The sequence below is a fragment of the Parambassis ranga genome, chromosome 5 (genome assembly GCF_900634625.1).
Source record: "Parambassis ranga chromosome 5, fParRan2.1, whole genome shotgun sequence".
NCBI classification, from domain to species: Eukaryota; Metazoa; Chordata; class Actinopteri; family Ambassidae; genus Parambassis; species Parambassis ranga.
Window position 1 is genome coordinate 3,308,029 of NC_041026.1, and position 13,357 is coordinate 3,321,385.

Consider the following 13,357-nt stretch of genomic DNA (forward strand, 5'->3'; position numbering starts at 1 on the left):
CTCTGTAAATATTTACACTCCTCCAGTCTGCTCCAGGCCCCTCAGCTACAATGGTCTCAGTCTGGTCTAGTTCTTGTTTTCAGTAACTTCCAAACTCTTCTTCTTAGTAACAGAGCGCTCCTGCCTGTGATTGGCTAATTTATGATCACGTGGAGAGAAAGTGATAAAGTCATGTTCTGGTTCTAAAGTAAAGTCACATTCATAAACTTCACGGTTTATTTCTTGCCTTTATTTTTTTTTAATTTTGTTTTCGCTCATTTCACTAAATTATTTCACAGATATCGGGAAAAGTTTTAAAATGAGCCAGAGACGTCAGAGACAAGTCAGCCAATCAGAGGAGGAGGACAAGGAGCGACAGGAGCAGGTTGGAGCGAGACGGGGTCTTTTCGGAAACGACCTGAGCTCGTTTTTATTTTACAGAATGTGTGTGTGTGTGTGTGTGTGTGTGCGTGAGAGAGTTAAGAAAGATTTGAGTACAGCGGGCTCCACAGAGACACAAGGTAAGAGCCAGAGTGTTGTTGTTGTGTTAGTGTGTGTGATGAAGAGCAGCGCTGTTTCACATATTAAAGTTATGTTTACTTAAAGAGAGAGGGGTGATTTATTAACAAGAAGTACTGTATATAAAGTGAAGAATAAGAGAAGGACACGTGCTCTGGTCTCCCTCACTAATTTTGCATTTTATCCTGCCTAAGAGTTAATCATACTGTCTCTTTAATCTTGTCCTAAGATAAGACATCAAATGTTGCCTGTGCACAATGAAGATGAGTAAACATAAGCAGCATAAGAAGGGCCCATGCAACGCCCCATTACATGGCTTTGACAATGACTGGATCCAGGTTATATCAAATACAACAACAACGTGACAATATAGAAAAATAATCCAGACAGTGAATTGAGAGTTCACTCATGAAGTCTGTTTCTTAGGACTTGGACTTTCTTGGACCGTGTGCTTCCCTCCAGCTGCATGATGATGTTTTGAAGCCCTTCAGACCTGGGTTCAGGAGGGTGGTTTAAGTTCATGAGTCCAAACATCAGAGCAGCTGCTAATGCAACACTGTCCAGCTCCTGCAACACACTCTGCCCCTCAAGACAATTCCAGTGTTGTCTGGTTCAGCACTGGCATGTAGCTGCCTGGATGAGGGCTTCGTCTGCAGCCTGCAGAATGCACAGAAAGAAAAGGTGAGATTATACAGACACAGCATGGTACAGGGGTGAGTAGGAGCCAAAGCTATCGGTGATAGAGACAAGATTTTATAAAAACAGATGTCAGGTCGAAAATGAGCACAAAACTTCATTGCTGCCACTGAATGGAAGGTGAGACTTATTGTCCACAATGTGTAAATATTGTCCTTATCACCTTTAAAAGCTGGACATACTGAACTACAGCAATCATACTCTGTCACAGAAAATACTGTACTGGGCGCCACCTGCTGGCAGAGGTGTGTGTGTGCAGCAGTGCAGACTGTAAAAGCTGACACAGTGTGACTGTGAGTTTCAGTCAGACTGTAGATTGATGTTGTTGTAGCCGTACTGAACCTGATGACTCTTCACCTCTGTGTCCTCTCACAGAGAGAAGATGATCCTGCTGCTCCTCATCCTCACCTCCTCAGCAGCAGCACTTGAAGTGAAGGAGACACAGAGCTCCTATCAGGCAGAGGAGAACCACAACATCACACTGGAGTGGACGTTCCCCACAGACACTCAGACTAAGACTGAGGACATTTATGTCCTCTGTGATCATTATACCAGACAGAAAGAATCAGTCCTGTATCAGGTCCATGCTGGTGTTGAGCTCTCAGAGTCTGTGGATGAAGGTTTTTCAGGAAGAGTCCAGAGTGACACAGACGCCCTCAGAGAAGGACGAATCAGACTTCATCTGTCCAGACTCAGGACTGAAGACTCTGGTCTGTATGTGTGTGATGTGAGGACAGCTTCTGGTTCTGGTTCTTCCAGCTGTGAGCTCACAGTCTCTGGTGAGTAAGTTAAAGCTGCTGTCTGCTGAGAACTGTCTGATTTCTGTTCTTCTAACTGTAACATATAATATTCTGTACAGACAGACAGCATCAGGTTCAATTCAAACAGTCCACATGTTCATTTAAACATCAACAAGTCTCAACTCACATTTTTGTCCTTTACAGCAGCTGCTGCTCAGACACACACTGACAGACCAGCTCTGAGTCCAACTCTGAGTCCACCAGCAGACACAGGAGGACGGACAGGACTCATCATTGGACTGACAGTAGCAACAACAGGAGCAATTGTACTGATTGTCTTCATGGTTTGGTTTTTCGACAAACAAAAGAAATCTCAGATCAACAGTCCTCCTGCTCCAACAGGACTTCTGTGAAGAGTCATTTGAACTTGACCTTCAGCTCCCACAGACAGCTCACATTCAGACTCTCTTCCTTCATCAACACTGTGAGTGTGTGAAGACCTCCTCTTCCTCCCTCCTCTTCCTCAGTGAGCAGCAGAGATCCAGCTGCTAACAGCTGTCTGAGCTGAGAACACTGTCATCTGCACATCATCACAGAGACAAAGTCTCATAGTGTCCCTGTGAAGGTGAAGCTGCTTCACTCATTCATCACTTTATTTCTGACTGCTGATCATGTGACCTGTTGTCAATAACACTTATTTTAGGAGAGACTCTCTGTCTGTTCATCAAAATGTCTTCTGTCCCTGTAATCTGGAACACGTCGTCATGACAACGTCCAAAGTTCCCCTGCAGCTCTCCTCATGTGTCACCGTGGACTCTTCACCACAACAACATCAACCTACAGTCTGACTTCCTCTTTGTTAGAAATGATTCTGTCAGCAGGGGGCGCCACCTTCCTCTGACCCAGAACTTAGTCCACTGAGTCCTGAAAGGAGTGTTTCAGAGGGAACCTGCTGATGGCCTCAAAGAAACAACAAAACTACTTTGATACATTAAAATAAAGTTTTATTGACAAATGTCAACGTACACACACACAGTGTGTTACAGTAACATGTACACAACAGGGCGGAGCTTCAGTTAATTCCATAGTGAACACAGGTGAAGGTGATGTGATGTCGTCCTGACTGTCTAAAACATCCTGAATGTTTGGAGGATCAATAATCCATCAAACACTCAACACACACACACTAACCATTAAACATTATTGATCTCTATCATCCATTGTACTTTATTTGGCATTGTTTAGTTGTTTGGTTGTACACTGATTGATCCTCAGTCAGATGATCCATCAGAGGAGGAGGTGGTCTGTACACTCATAGGAGGACAGTCTGCAGGTCTGATCGGTCTGAGACCTTTAATAGGAGGCTCTTATGATTCAGTATTGATCGCAATGATAGATTGTTGCTCTGCCACACAAAATGGCTTCTTTTGTTTCTAGTAGTAAAATGAATCAAAAGCACCAGGACTACTTCTGCTGCTGCTGCTGCCATCAGTCCATAACGGTGTCTGGTCTGTCCAGTGTCTGGTTGTGGTCTGGTGGGTTTCTGTATTTGAGGCTGAGCTGCAGCTTCTGTAAAAGATAAAAAAGTTGATACTTGTTTAGCATGAATGTGTGCACTGTGTGAACTTTGACTGACACTGTCTGTACAGAACATTACTGCTTCAAAACCTAAAATCCTTATATCTCTGTGTAAATATGACAAAGTCTAGAAAAAGAGAACTCTGGAATGTTTCACTTCATCATGTAGATGACCAGGGCTTGTTGTCACACTTTTTACACTCTGTTACATATCTTAAAATTAGTTCCTCAGTCTTCCAGGACAAAGTCTTGGGCATAGATTAAGTATTAATTTCATGTTGATATCTCTTTTCTGTGCAGGCTTATCAGCATTTAAATAGGGGGTGCACACATGTGACCTGCTGCCCCAGTGGGTAAGCTGTCAGACATGTTTGGCATAACCATGCTCATTTACATACAGGGAGGGACAGTGTGAGAGGTTGGACAATGAAGTCACGTCCCTCTTTGTAGGAAACCAGGGAGCCCCTGAAGGTGCACAGCATGTTCACATGTGTCCTAACACACTGTTTACAGTCATATTTATCAGGACGGAACAAACTGATCAATAAAGTGTGTTTTAACTTTTATGTTGATGGTCATATTTTAGTAAAATACCAAATATTTCTGCAGGTTCTTCATCACAAGCTGACAACATGCTGCTGTCACACAGCTCCTGGACTACACAAACCCAGAGGAGGCTGTAAACACACAGCGTGCTCAGTCTGAATGAGGAAGTCTGAGCAGAGAGAGAGAGAGAGAGCTGCTGATAGAGACGCTGCTTCACTCAGCGAGTGAAGACTGAGCGAGGTGTCACGTGATCATGGTCATTAACTTCCTCTCTATTTCTGTGTATTGTATCTGTCCACCTCTCTCACACTGTCCCTCCTTGTATGTAAATGAGCATGGTCCTGAGCAGCTCGGTGTAAATCAGTACAGGAAGTGAAAAAGTTCTAAATTAAAGTCACATTCATGAACTTCACGGTTTATTTGTCGCCTCAAATGTTTTCAGAAACTCGTTTAACTGAATTATTTCAACGATATCAGAGAAAGTTTTTAACCGAGCCGCCATGTTTGTTCTGTTTGAAACTCCGCCCACAGAGAAACCACCAATCAGAGGAGACTTCTGCTTGTTGCGCAGCGGGTAGAAAGGGTGAAAACATCCCTCAGCCTGAAGGTAAGACTGAAGCAAAGTGTCAGCAGTGAGTGAAGGTGTTGGTCAGCAGCTCCATCAGTCTGTAACAGCATGTGTTTGATGGGTTATTGGGGGCTGGCTGCAGGATCCATCAGCAGGTCTGACAGTCACTCTCTCAGTGTGTCCTCCTGTCTTTCTGTCTTTACTTTGTTCTTCACACAAACTGTTGTTGGACTGCAAACAGCGTTTTTACTCATTTGATGCTGATTTCAGGATTTTCTTCACTTTGATCCACAAAGTCTGAAACAGACTGTAAAGGCTGCTGACATGTAGACTGTCAACTGTCTTTATGTTGGACTGTCTTTATGTTAAACTGTCTTTATGTTGGACTGTCTTTATGTTAAACTGTCTTTATCTTTAAACTTTATGTTGGACTGAGTGGGAAGCAGGAGGAGCTCCTGGTCTGAGCTGCATTCCACACTGACTGTGGTGAAGTATCAGTGGTTCAGTGTGCCGGCAGCAGATGGCAGCAGACGTCTGGCTCACACTGTAACAACAGCTGGTGTTGATAGAATAACTTGACTGAGAGTTGATTCAGTTTGTAACAACAGAACATTTAGTGTGTGATGTTGTTTTATTGCTGCTGTATTTATTTGATCTATATCTGTATTGATCACAGTTTCATCAAGTGATGAGAGCAGGCTGACCCATGTTGTTAAAGAAGAGGGGGAGAGGGAGCAAGCTGCTGATAACTACAGTGATCACAGAGTGTGTGTGTGTGTGTGAGATGCATCTGGTTTATGAAAATGATCAAGCAGGCATGAAGTGAAAATGTCACAGAGATGTTTCAGTGCAGACTGTAGATCTGTTTGGAAAAGTGTGACTGATGTTTTTTTAACTTTGACAGCTTCCCTCACATCTGTCTGACTGAACCTGATGACTCTTCACCTCTGTGTCCTCTCACAGAGAGAAGATGATCCTGCTGCTCCTCATCCTCACCTCCTCAGCAGCAGCACTTGAAGTGAAGGAGACACAGAGCTCCTATCAGGCAGAGGAGAACCACAACATCACACTGGAGTGGACGTTCCCCACAGACACTCAGACTAAGACTGAGGACATTTATGTTAAATGTGGACATTTTACCAACCAGAAAGCCTCAGTCCTGTATCAGGTCGATGCTGGTGTTGAGCTCTCAGAGTCTGTGGATGAAGGTTTTTCAGGAAGAGTCCAGAGTGACACAGACGCCCTCAGAGAAGGACGAATCAGACTTCATCTGTCCAGACTCAGGACTGAAGACTCTGGTCTGTATGTGTGTGATGTGAGGACAGCTTCTGGTTCTGGTTCTTCCAGCTGTGAGCTCACAGTCTCTGGTGAGTAAGTTAAAGCTGCTGTCTGCTGAGAACTGTCTGATTTCTGTTCTTCTAACTGTAACATATAATATTCTGTACAGACAGACAGCATCAGGTTCAATTCAAACAGTCCACATGTTCATTTAAACATCAACAAGTCTCAACTCACATTTTTGTCCTTTACAGCAGCTGCTGCTCAGACACACACTGACAGACCAGCTCTGAGTCCAGCTCTGAGTCCACCAGCAGACACAGGAGGACGGACAGGACTCATCATTGGACTGACAGCAGCAGAAGCAGCAGGAGTTGTCCTGGGTCTTGTTGTAGTTTTAGTTTGTGTTGTTTTAAACAACAACCAGAGACACAATCATAGAGAATAAAATCAGCACCAACATCTTAGTAAATATGCCATTTGCTGTAAATGTCTCTGATTGATGAACTGATTCATAAAGCAATAATCATTATTGATTAGCAAAGCCTTCTACTGCAGCTAGCATGCTCAGCTAGCAGCAGTCTCAGACTGTTTATCATGTATGAGCTGAGTCAGTGTGATCTGTGGATTTAAAGTCTCACAGACAGAGCAGCAGCTCTGCTGCCTGTCTGTCTATGATAATATCTGCCGTGTCTGTGACTGTCCGTGTGTCCGTGACGTGTCTGCCAGCTGATCTTATGCAGGTTGTGGCGCCATTCTCCCATTACTCCAGGTAGTGGGGGAACAGCGCCACCTGTAGTCCGTCACCGGTAACATCATGTGACTTCTGAGGAAGACTGCAGGAAGCAGTCGGAACATGTCGAGTCAAGGTAAAACACAACAAACACTGGTCTGATTAAAAAGAATACTATCATAGTTCAAAAAAGGTGAAGACCAAATGAACCTTGTCTGTCTGTCTGCCTGTCTGTCTGTCTGTCTGCCTGTCTGCCTGTCTGTCTGCCTGTCTGTCTGTCTGTCTGCCTGCCTGTCTGTCTGTCTGTCTGTCTGTCTGTCTGTCTGTCTGTCTGTCTGCCTGTCTGTCTGTCTGTCTGCCTGTCTGTCTGTCTGTCTGTCTGTATGTAATAAATGTACAAGTCATCACATCTCTGCAGTCTGAGGAGCTTCTCTCTGCACTGATCTGATGCTGCTTCTTCAAGCTTGATGTTCATTTAATGCTCTGATCTGTCATCAGTCGATCAATGTGATCACATCACTGTGAGGTCAGAGCAGCAGCAGCAGCCTGTGACTGACAGTAACACCATGTTCATGTGCTGAACGTGAAGTGACCCCACAGTCATCCCAGAGTGGTGCAGACACAGCTACAGCAGATGATCACATGACCCCTGACAGTCTCTGTGTCATTCAGCCTGTTCACACTCATTCCCTGTGTACAGCAGATTAGCACAGTTAGCAGCTAATGTATTAGCATCCATGAGTCCACTGCTGCACTGTGTGTCTTCACTGTGAGGACAGAGTAGACTTTACTTATTCAGGGCTCAGCCTGCTGCATCAAACACTGTGTGTGACTGCCCCCTGGTGGAAGAACACAATGACTGCAGTCAGGATGTGTGAATGTGAACCAAACACACACTCTGTGCTGTCCCTGTACTGTTGTTGATCACATGTGTTTCTGTGCTCAACAAGTCTCACCTCACATTTCTGTCCTTTACAGACGTCCCCCAGCAGAGACAGGAGGACAGACAGGACTCAGAGCTGCACAGCAGGAGTCCTTTGATATAATCATCATGTTTCCTGTAAAGCACAGAGAGGACTCCACATTAGACTCACAGGAGCAGCAACAGGAGCAGACATTCTTCTTCTGTTACTTACATGTTACTCTGATGGTCCATGTTTGATTTGAACTGAAGAAGACGTCTCAGAAGACGAGACCCTCTGGAACACGTCGTCATGACAACGTCCAAAGTTCAGCTGCAGCTCTCCTCATGTGTCTCTGTGGACTCTTCTCTGCAACATCTCTCAGAGACAAATTCCTATGTTGTAGCACATTAGATATCCACACAGCAGCTACATTTATCATTTAGCAGCTAACATCCTGTGTAATATTACAACAAATTCCTCACCCACTGCTGTTCTTCTGTCTGTGTGTTCTGCACACACACATTCTCCACATTCATCACGCCCACAATACATTCAACCAACAAAATAAATCCAACTGCATTTAATGTAACTTGATACCTCTGGCACAAGAATTTCCTTCAGGATTATAATATATAATAATCACCTTAACGTCACAATAACACACGAAGTCTTACCTTCACGCTGTGTGGATGTTTTCACCTTTTTTACAGCGAAGCGCAGCGGTCACGAATTCTTCTTCTAGGGGTGGGCGCATCGATCTAAATATCGATAGTATCGATACCAACGTTAGGATCAGTATTTACTCGATACCAGCGTGATGAGATCGATATTTCTCTGGAAGTTTCTCTTCATACCTTCAGCAGCTTTACTCGTATTTACTCGCGGTGCAAACAGCGCTGCTCCATCACTCTGCTCAGTGCGCAGGCGCACTCCGCCCCTCTCCCTCCTACAGACGGAGCTCCTGATTGGCTGTAAAGTGCAGCTAGCGTCCTGGAGACTGCAGAGAGGAAGAGGAGCGCTGTTTGGAGTTATTTCACAGCGACCTATGAGGTGTGCAGGAAAGCGACCTGCCGCTGTGGAAACACAACTCATTTACACAAACATAAAGCAGCAGAGCCCAAAGACCTCGAGCTGCAGAGTAAACAGAGGAGGAGGAAGAGGCAGAGGTCACTGACAAAGGCTTTACTGCACAAACACTCATGAATATCCAGGTAGATGATTTAAAAAAGTGAAAGTTCAGAGTAATCTGCAGCATGAATTAATATTGTCTTTCTGAGTGCAGTGATAAGATGTGATTTTAGCAGAAGGACTGAACAGTCATCACATCACCAGCTGAAATAAATCTAGTGTTTCTCAAATTCCAAAATATATCTAATAATGTAATTATATAAGTTTATATAATGATATGTATTTCAGTATGATTAATATAATTATGCTTTGGTGGTATTCTTCATATTTAGGCTCCATGCAGGTAGGTGTTGGATTTTTATCAAATTATCTTAATTATTTTATTCCACCAACATGATTCATAAAGAGCCATGGCTGTCACAAGGTTTTTATATATTTATAAGGATATTATTCTGCTAATCAATATCAACTACTTAAAGGCAAAAAATAATGATTGTATGATCATGAAATTTCAAAGAAATACTGAAATGTTCAGTATCGCCCACCCCTATCTTCTTCCTCTTCTCCCTCTTCTTCCTCTTCTCCCTCTTCCTCTTCTTCTTCCTTAGTTTGTTGGTGGATTGCAAGTCCTCGTGCATTCAAAATAACCAAACGTCTCCTCTGATTGGCTGGTTTCTCTCTGTGGGCGGAGTTTCAAACAGAACAAACATGGCGGCTCGGTTTTTCTGGTATCGTTGAAATAATTTAGTTAAACGAGTTTCTGAAAATATTTGAGGCGACAAATAAACCGTGAAGTTCATGAATGTGACTTAATTTAGAACTTTATCACTTCCTGTACTGATTTACACCGAGCTGCTCAGGACCATGCTCATTTACATACAAGGAGGGACAGTGTGAGAGGTTGGACCATCACATGAAACCTCGCTCTTTCCTCCTCTGTGGTTTTACCAGCTCTTCTATTTCTCAGGTTAACCTCACATGTGTTCAGTGCGTTTCCACCAAAGCACCAAACAAACCAACAGCTGCTGCATCAAACTTTTCTGTCACTGCTTCAGCTCATCTTCTTCCAGCTGGTTGGATCAACCCTGGTCTGCACTTCCTGTCCAGAAAGTGCAGTTGTAGAAACACTGACTATATCAAAGCTTTTACTTCCAGCAGACATGATCACATGGTTAGTTCAGCATGAGCTGAGTGTTATTTAATGAAGCATTCATGGTGATATATGAAGACACACAGTCACAGTCTGCAGCTAGATACAGGCTACACCCACTATCATTCCACACATTTCAGAAACAACACAAGTAAAAAAGTTACATTTACACTGTGTTATGTTCGCTGTGGACAATGTTATGCTTATAATTTAGTAAAATGCGCCATCTACTGGTTGTTTTCTGTTCGTTCTATTTGAGACGTAGAAGAAGAACTCAGACAGGAAGTCACTGAGATGGTCTCGCTGTCTCACTCACCGTGTATGCTCCATTTCTAAGGTTTCTCCATGTGGTTCGTTACAAGCATTGTCTGTAAGTACTACGCTGAGAGAATAGTCAGATATAATACACGCTGACGTTGATAGCACGCCTGGTATTATAAATATGTGTCAGACTTTATGCTAATCGCTAAGGTAACTGGCATATTTTCTTGTTTACATGTGCTAATAAGCTACCTGTAGTGTGCAGTTATTATTGGTGCATGTGTTGATATGTATTTTTCTGTATTGTTACAGTTTCACAAAATTTGATTCAGTAAACAACATTGAACGTCCCCCGGAGTCTGTGGAGTTTCTGGATCCATGTTTAGCTGTTTGGATTGCCAGAGCAGCTTCTGGCAAGGCCATTTACACTGAGTGTGGACATCAGCTCAAACTGTTTGAGTATTTTTCCAACAACATGAGGAGCAAACTGTGTTTAAATGCATTTAATGTCTGAAAGTGACTGAGAGTTTTCAGCTTAGTTCCTGTACAGATGTCACAGTGAGTGTTCATGTTACACCTCATCCTGTACAATGACTGACAGACCTTTGCTCTGTCACACATGCATTCAAAGACTCAGAATTAAAAGTTAGGGACTTTGGACTCAGCTCTCCTGACTCGGTCCCACCTCTGATGATGACCCCACCTCTGATGTGTTTGGACATCAGCACAGAGTATCCACAGGTTCACTCACACTGTAACAGCTGACTGATGTTGATATGATTCAGACACAAATATGCAGCAGCTGTTGGTGATTATTGCTCCTATTAATGACACAATGAATGCTGTTTGAACAACTGTAAACATCAAACAGGTAGGTTTGTATAGAAGTGTGGAAGCAAGGTGTTTGTACAGAATGAGTTTGTGTGTTTTCCTTCTGCAAGAAAGAAGGAAAACAGCCACGGTGGGTGTGTTTTGTGCAAAACAGGCAGCGCTGTGGCTAAAGAGTAACCACTCACTAAGGACTGTGAGACTACAGTGAGGAGACTTTCTGTTTCTGTGCTGGACACCATGATCACTGCAGTCTAATCACAGACAGCTGTCAGTGCTGCACACCAAGAACCAACATGTTCCTGTGTTCACACTCTTTTACCTGTTACAACCTGATCTGATGCTTCCTGTCACATGGAGAACTGGGAAACACATTTACTACCCTTTGTGTCATCAGGGACAAAAATGTCCGCTTCTAAAAACTGCTATAAAAACTGAACAGATTCATATTTTTCTGCATCAATATGTGGAACAGCTTCAGGACTGCTCAGAACTACCAAACATCATTGGAGGAGTTTAACGCTTTAAATGCCAGTTAGATTGCATGATGCAAATATTTCATGTAAAAATGCACAAAACAAGTTATTTTACAAGTTGGGAGGCTCAGGCATTATTTTATATCTGTCATGTCAAAGTTTATCCAAAATATTGAGTTGGAGTTATTAGTGTTTGTATTGCAGCAGTTTTAAATGGTGTTTTCCACTTAGGTCCATTAACTCCTATTATAATACTACATTTTAATATCAGAGCCATAACAACATGGAATCATGCATTTCTTAATGTAAGGGTTTCATTTGTGAGGACATGTCAAAGTTCATGATCATAAATTCAGCTTCACATTCTTCATTTCACTGCTTCTAAGACAAAAACATGTTCTGACCTGAAATCACAGTCAGTGATTCAAATGAAAGTGAAACATCATCAACATTTAAAGCACAAAGTTGAAGCTGCTGTCACTTCCACACACTCTGCTTCTACACACAGCACAGACTCACTGAGGAACCAGACCACAACAAGAACCCAGCATGTAGAGGCTGAGTGAATGTGGTGCTGAAGGTGTGGAGGTGGATCAGTGTGTCAGAGGAGACTCTGTAGAAGGACAGAGTGCCAGCAGGACAGTCCACATACACTGCTGCTCTGTGAGAGACAGAGGAGGAGGAGATGAATGTTTCTCTGTCATTGTGAAAGACAGAGTAACCATGATCAGAGCAGCTCAGACTCCAGGACTGATTGTTTCTTCCAAACATGCAGTCAGCACTGTTTCCTTTCCTCCTGATTCTTCTGTAACTCACTGATATATTAACCTCTCCTCTCCACTCGACCTCCCAGTAACAGCGACCAGTCAGAACATTTCTACACAGCAGCTGAGGCCACCAGTCAAATCTGTCTGGATGATCAGGATATGGCTGCTCCTCCTCTCTCACATGTGTCACCTTCCTGTTGTTGTCAGACAGTTTGAGGTTTGTGTTCACTGAGTTTGTGTCGACTTCAAGTTGACAGAAATCTGATGGAGAGAAAAAGACACAGCTGCAGTTTATCATCTGACACATCTGATGGCTTCATTCTGTCTTTACTGACTGATGTGTTGTTCATTCATACAAAGTTTATCATCTGACACACACACACAACCATACAGGAACACACACACACACACAACCATACAGGAACACACACACACAACCATACAGGAACACACACACACACACACACACACACACACACACACATACAGGAACACACACACACACACACACACACAACCATACAGGAACACACACACAACCATACAGGAACACACACACAACCATACAGGAACACACACACAACCATACAGGAACACACACAACCATACAGGAATGAATACACACACACACACACACACTTTCAAAATAAAAGCCTCCACATCATTACAGACCTTACTAGGCCTGACAAACTACATACAAGCCACCAAGAAATATGCAGACACACACTATACACACCTGCCAACACACAGACACACAAACATGGATTTTCAAAATAAAAGACCCTGCACAATAACAGGGTATGGCTGACGTGTAGATTTTCAAAATAAAACACTTAAACATGTTTTAACATGCATTAGGGAGTGTCCCCCCCCCACACACACACACATACACAGACACACACTGATTTTCAAAATAAAAGCCTCTAATTCATTACACAGCTAACTAGCGCTAGCCACCCCCACAAATTATACATCAAATCGACCGGCTCGGTCAGGACTACTACCCTCTGAGGTTTGGTAGCGATCGGATAAACGGTGTTTGAAAACATCCAGAAAAACTGCGATCAACCCTCCCCACAGGCATCAAATTACTGTCAAAACTTTGAAGCCATGGTGTTTGGGCATGCTTTCACACAGAACCTTCATTTAAAATGTAAAATGTAGATAAACATTAGACCTCTGACATATTGAGTCCCCATGTCTGT

The 13,357-nt window shown here is 43.2% G+C and overlaps 1 long non-coding RNA gene across 1 annotated transcript; it reads left to right on the plus strand.

Moving 5' to 3' along the window:
- The first annotated feature begins 319 nt into the window (after positions 1-319).
- LOC114435384 (uncharacterized) lies at positions 320-1,856 on the plus strand. Its single transcript, XR_003670584.1, has 4 exons — positions 320-500; positions 728-836; positions 925-1,179; positions 1,570-1,856. It is a non-coding gene; the product is annotated as an uncharacterized LOC114435384 (long non-coding RNA).
- The last annotated feature ends 11,501 nt before the right edge of the window (positions 1,857-13,357 follow it).